This window comes from Limulus polyphemus, unplaced genomic scaffold, assembly GCF_000517525.1.
Source record: "Limulus polyphemus unplaced genomic scaffold, Limulus_polyphemus-2.1.2 Scaffold2813, whole genome shotgun sequence".
Taxonomy (NCBI): Eukaryota; Metazoa; Arthropoda; class Merostomata; order Xiphosura; family Limulidae; genus Limulus; species Limulus polyphemus.
In genome coordinates, this window is record NW_013668423.1 from 75081 (window position 1) to 81779 (window position 6699).

At 32.6% G+C, this 6699-nt stretch overlaps 1 protein-coding gene across 1 annotated transcript in view; it reads right to left on the reverse strand.

The window, feature by feature from the left end:
• Nucleotides 1–797: 797 nt before the first annotated feature.
• LOC106467964 (crossover junction endonuclease MUS81-like) overlaps nt 798–6699 on the reverse strand; it is a 69826-nt gene continuing 63924 nt past the window's right edge. The window contains exon 18 of the transcript XR_002612521.1: nt 798–1376. The gene's annotated coding sequence lies outside the window, so the exon portion shown is untranslated. The remainder of the gene's footprint in view (nt 1377–6699) is intronic.

Below are 6699 nucleotides of genomic sequence, written 5' to 3' on the forward strand. Positions count from 1 at the left end.
ACTTCATTACAAGTCGTACCAAATACAACAAAGTGCCCCTCTCAAATTGTTTAAAAGCTGCGACTGTCTTTTAAAAGTAAGTAGAATAATAATAGTTAATTATTCACATTCACCTGCACATTTCAACCCGAATGATATCTTATGCGTACGTGGGCTAAACGACCACGTCAGAGACTATAGGGTTAAGGTATGTCGCTAATTTATAACTACTGAACATAGAGGGAAGCCAGTTAACCAGTAGCACCCGTACTCACTGGAGCTTTGTCCAGTTCTTCTAACCGAATAACAGGACCTAATCTAGAATGTAAAGCTGCTACACAAGAAACAGTATAGTTACGATATATTTCCACATCTTTACTAATACAGAAAATAAAATTGCTAGACACATATTGTTACGGTATAGTTTCACACTCTCACTAATCCAGAAAGTTAGTCTACACTCACGACATTATGCAGTACAATTTCACAAGTCGACCAATCCACAGTATAAACTTAGTCTACACACACGACATTGTTATAATATACTTTAAAATCCCTGTGTGTGTTAAAGTATAGAATTAAGCATACATTATTATATTAAATCTTTACTAATATGACATAGAATTAGTGCAGAGACACGAAATCCTTATAATTCAGTTTCTTGCCTCTACTAATCAACAGTGTAAAATTATGTAGGAAATTACGCGTAGTGGTTGTTGAAAAAGAATAAAAAAAGTATGTTCTAGGTCAAACCACTAAGGAGTTAATATATATATATATATAATTGTGGGTACAACGTTTCGGGCAATGCCCTTCTTCAGGTATCACTAGCTGAACAGTAAATCCGTAAACGAAAACATTCTAAATCGAAGGTCACGTGAGGTGACAATGTAACACATCTACGTGTATAACAATGCTTACAAACAACTGAGTTGCACAGAAATAGCTTCCGATTTTTGTTGATTCAAAGTTAGATGAAGGTAAACAATTGTTTCTCTTGTTGCATAGAACACTTGAAAGATACAACAGAAGTGCATATCAGACAGCACTGCTGGTCTTGATTGTGTTGTTGCTTATAAAGTGGTGAATATGGTTAGGCCACAAATTAGATATCTGAGTTATGACTTTGGTAAAAAACTTGCAATATGCTAACACTTTTGTCAAAGACTTATTTTATGAGAAAGTCATATCATGCGTAATTGATAAATGCTTGCCAGAAATTTGAGTCTTTTACGAGGAAAATGCCTGGAGAGATTGTTGCTGGCGAGGTCTCAGAAACGGCAGTCGACATATACAGAGTTGAGGTGTTTGACTTGGTCATGGATAAGGTCCATGGAAGTTCAACCAACCGATTTTCAAAGTACGTTGAATTATTTGCTGATACATCTCTACCTAATCTAAAAAAAAAAAAGTTTTTAAAAGTAGAAAGGTTTGTGGCTTTAAAATATTCACAGCCACCCAATCTTTTCATTAAGCTTAGGGACACGATTAGATAATTCTTAAACTTCCATTAGCCAGACAAGGTTTCATTTGATTGCAACAGCAGTCTAATCCAGAATGTAAAATTAGTTCACATACTCCACAGCATTATATTACAGGTTCACACATCTACTAACTCATAGAATAAAAATAGTCTACTCTTACAACATTACTGTGATAGACCTTCTACTAATCCAAAATGTAAACTTAGCCTACACGTCAGACACGGTTGTGACAGATTTCTGTTTATGCAAAACTACATTTCTCATAACACTGTTGTGATACAGTTTTACATCTCTACTAATCTCGAATAAAATTAGTCAACATACGACGTTGTTACAATACTGTCTCACATTTCGACTAATCAAGAAAATATACAATCAGTCTACAAACAAAACATCGTTATGATCAGAACAGATCAAAACTAAAAATCAACCCGGCGATAATATACTTTTCTTACTTATAAAGACTAGAATACGTTGTTAATCAGTTGGGTATCCTCGCTCTTGACGACATTATCGGTCATAAACCTAATAATATCTCATGAGTTTCAGTTAGTCCTAAATCCATATACTGAGCTAACAATGCAAAACAATTTATAGTAACTATAATAATAAAAAATCAAACATAATATATATTGATATATTAAGCAGTCTAACTAATACTGTTAATGAAAGTAACATTAAAGAAAGAATAAAGTATAGCTCACTTACAAAACACACAAACAAGTTGGCTTCACATATAGTCATAGCATAAGTATGACTGTGTATCAATAAAATTTTCCTTCCTAAAAGCATCTTATGACCAATGAAAACCTATTAAATAGTACAGCCAAATACTAATGGTCTATGAAGATACAAAATAATAAACTCAATTAGTATGTGAATCGTAAAATAAATAACTAAAATATTGGTACTCTAATTAAAATGTAACAATGTTAATTGTAATAAAAAGAAACCTATTAATTCAGATTATAAAATTAGGCTACACACATACAACATTGTTGTGATATAGTTTCAGACTTGTTCTTGCATAAAATTAGCCAACACATACAACATTTTTGTCAGTATTTTATGTAGATATGGGCCAAAGGATTCTTCTACAGAAGGTGTCTGTGACTTGTTGACGATAAATTCGATACCAAACAGACAGCACACAGTCCACTTATTTTAAAATAATATATTCAAAACAAGTCAAACTATGTACAAAAAATCTTTACACTATGGATATCACAGTTGTGTGTCAAACTCTAAATAATTCTCTTTCCTTGTGAAAAGTCCACCTAGGCTGATTAAATTACTTTAGAATCCAATTGACAAGACGAACTATTTTTCTTTACTCTTTTTCACAATAGTATCAGTGAATAATTCACTTACGCTACCCGTGGGTTACCACAGTTGTATCCTGAACTTCAAATAGTTGTCTCATTTTCGTCCACCCAGACGGGTTCAATTACTTTAGAACGCCCTTTGACATGACAAATTATTCTCCTTATCTCTATTAAACTGTGAAACTCACTATAAAATATCGCCCATTATGGCTAATCACTCACACGCCAGCTAACTTCGCGTTTTCTCTCCCTAACTAATTTTCTGACTGAACTGTACTTTTTTCTCTACTACTTCACTTCGTTTGACTTGCGCTCGCTTGGCCACCTATATTTATACATTGCCTAACTGAGGCCTTGGATTTTCAATAAGCTACGCAAGCGATGATATAAGGTAACAATACTCACTTAAGGTAACGAGAAAAATACTGGAGATTCAATTAACTTGGCGTCAACAATGTTACAATTGAACCACACACACAACATACGACTTACGCAACCAAACTTGTCATAACTATCGCCTTTAAAATAATTACTTTTAACTCTCTTGTTATGAAAAGTAAATTAAATGTTAAATCACCAAATAAACTAAATAATAACTCTTAAGCTAAACAGTCTTGTATATCCAACAACTGTTTTGATATTGTTTCAGACTTGGTTTTGTGTAAAATTACCCAACACAAACATTGTTGTGCTGTTTTACATCTCTACTAATCCAGTGTCTTAAAATAGTATACACATACACACACAGCGTTCACATGGCATACACAAGGAAGTTGTCAAGTTAAAGCGTAGTCAGTGAAAAACAGGTCATTCATTGGTTAGACCAGGAACTAGGGGTTGAAACTAATGAGTCAGAAGTACTTGTTTTTGGTTTAGTTCTCGTATGTCGACCTATACACACCAGGTTACCGAAAACTTGAATAAAATTATAATTTTTTCATAGTGAAAGCACTGACTTTCTTCATCTTGACTCAACCACTGAGGATGAAGATTTAGTAGTACTTAGCTATCTCTCTGAAAGTAGCCTATGAGGAATTGCCAGTGTAGGAGTCATGCAGTAGTTCTGATTGTTGGTCAAGATGCTGACATCCTGATCTGGGATTAAGTGCCAGACCGATAGTTAGAATTGTGGGTAAATCAACAGATTGACTACTGAAATGGAATTATAATATAACTCTTACTTTCCGAGTCTTTCATGGTGGAATGTTTACAGTATATATTGTGATACCTACTAAATTATTATACAGTTAGACAGTTACCTGATGTTATTAGGCATAACACCTTAAACAACGACAGGTGATACAACTAGAAATGACTGTCAGGTTTTGAAAATATAAGTTTGGAGGGCATTGTTACCCTTAGTTTAAGAACTATCAAGTGATGTTTCATGATTGGATATATATATGCAGTCTACACGTGACTGTCACTTAATTATTGAAAAGCTAAGATAGATGATGCTATTACATGTAACACTTAGAATATTTTCAGTTGTCAGAGCTGACAATGATTGCTAGGTTTTCAAATTCATCTGAAAGCCGAAATGAATAAACGACCTTAGCTTTATGAATACCCATGTGATATTTTAAAGAGACCATTGGCAGGATGTTTACGCGACAAACCACCTGAAACAGGTTGTGTATGTGTAAGTATGAAATTTAAGTGGCACTTACACACAAGCGTGGAATCCTGTACATATGTTCTTATAAAAACAAAATATTAATCAGGCTGTGACAAATCCTAGTCTGAAAGCCCTTGTTTCATGAGAATTCACCTGTATTTATTTTTCCGTGAAGCTGACTGTAGTGGGTGAATTGACCCAAAGATGGCGTTACAATATCATAATAGTATAGTGACTGGTGTGTGTGGCAACCTATAGCAGTTTTTAGCATCGATGTAGCTGGTAGTGGATGGACCACGAATTAATTAATCCTGGCTGAAATAATTTATTTGAAAAGTCTTAACTGAGATTATTGATTTCGTGATGGTGATAGTCGAATTTACTGGTATGAGAACAGGCAGAGAAACCAGAGTAGCATCAGAACTAACTATATCGGTTGTCGTTGTTAAGCAGCATGTTGATTTGCATATTCAAAATACTTTTAATATATAATATTCACCCCTTAGTTAAGAACAGTTCAAATCAGATCTTATCCATTTAGATATTACTTGTTCAGAAATATCACCACAATCAAGAGAGTAGCAGTCTGACATCTTGTGCTCTAATCTGACTTTTGTTCTTTTAAATAAAGGCTTTGTTTAACACTGTATACAGTCTTTTCTCTTCAATATCTTTTCTGCCATCTCTCCAGCATTGAAAATCAACAGACTTATACTATGATAAAAATCATATTATACTGAATATTTTTCAGTTTCCTCTTTAACTTTTTCCATTAAATATATCAAATTAGAGGCATGTCTAAATATAGCATAACAATTTTTTTTAATCAGCTACACTCACTGCAAAGGATGTCTTTCATTCAAGAACAAAATCTGTAAACTAGGGTGACCAATGAGCCAACAGTTTACCTTAAATCTATAAGAAAAAATTAAATGAATGCGGAAAAAAAATTTTGAAGTTTGATTTTATTTTTCTTTAATCACAATAAAAGCTTACTTATATTTGAAGAAAGTGTTCAACTTCTTTCATGCTGAGAGGGAGTTAACAAAGAGTTTTGATGGACAGTTAAGTTTCATTTGTAAGATTAAGGAGAGGTAACAGTTTACTTTCATATGAAAGACAGTTAGTAGTTTATGTTCATGAACGGAAAATCATCAGACATTAACACTACTCAGAAACTGGCTCTGATAACAAATTCTTCCCATTCATAACCACAAATAAAATACTACACTAATCAAAGATTGCTGATAATAATATAATTATACCCAAATACCAACCATACATATATATATATATACAGAATAATCAGATTATTTTATATTATAATTCTAAAGATTTCTCACCTAGGTATCTTAAGTGTTCAAAAAAGAAACAAAAGACAGACTTACGTTTGTTGAGTATTGAAAATATCATAATATTTAACACAATTATACTTTACGATACTGTACAATGCATAAGAAAAAAAATTAGTTAAATACCTAGGAAAGACTTCTACCTTAATATGTTAGGTAATATAATAGAAATTTTTCTAGCATTTCAAAGTGAGGGAACCAGATTACAATGCAGGGCTGGTGCCATGGGTTTATATGTGTTTGCCCAGTTTAGATATTGCTCAGATGAAAATATTTCTACTGCCTTAATAATAAAAACAAACCTGCAAAAACAACACTGTGAAAGTTTCAAAACAATGCACTGTTATGTAACTTATTAATTAATATACAGTGACATATAATAGTAGTAAATACAAGTTTATGTCATGATATAAAAGACTGTTTGATTTAAATATTAGTGATTCGTTTATATTTGTGAATGAATATTTTATTATTTTTAAGTTTTGTTATAATAAAAGTTAAAAGCAGATGTTTGTAGGTTTTGTTAATAACAAATTGGTATCGAGAATATAGAAAGTGGCCAGACGACTATGTAATAAAGATATAAATAGTGTGAGACGAGTGGGAAGCAGTAGACATACACTATTAGACAGATAAAAGCAAAGAGAATATAGTTGGTGTGAAGTAACTTAAAAGTGATTGGCCTAATGACTGACATAGGCCTAACACTTAATATGTTAGAGTGAAACTAACAGTATAAAAAAGATAAGAAGGATAATTTTATTCCATCAAAGCATGGTTCTAAAGTAATTGAATCTGCTTGGATACAATTTGACAAAAGGAACAGAGGATTTTCAGAAGAAAGAAGACCAAACGAATTATGGTAACTTGCACCACAACTGTAAGTGAATCACACACAGAATACTAGTACGATAGTAATATAGAGAAAATAGTTCAACTTG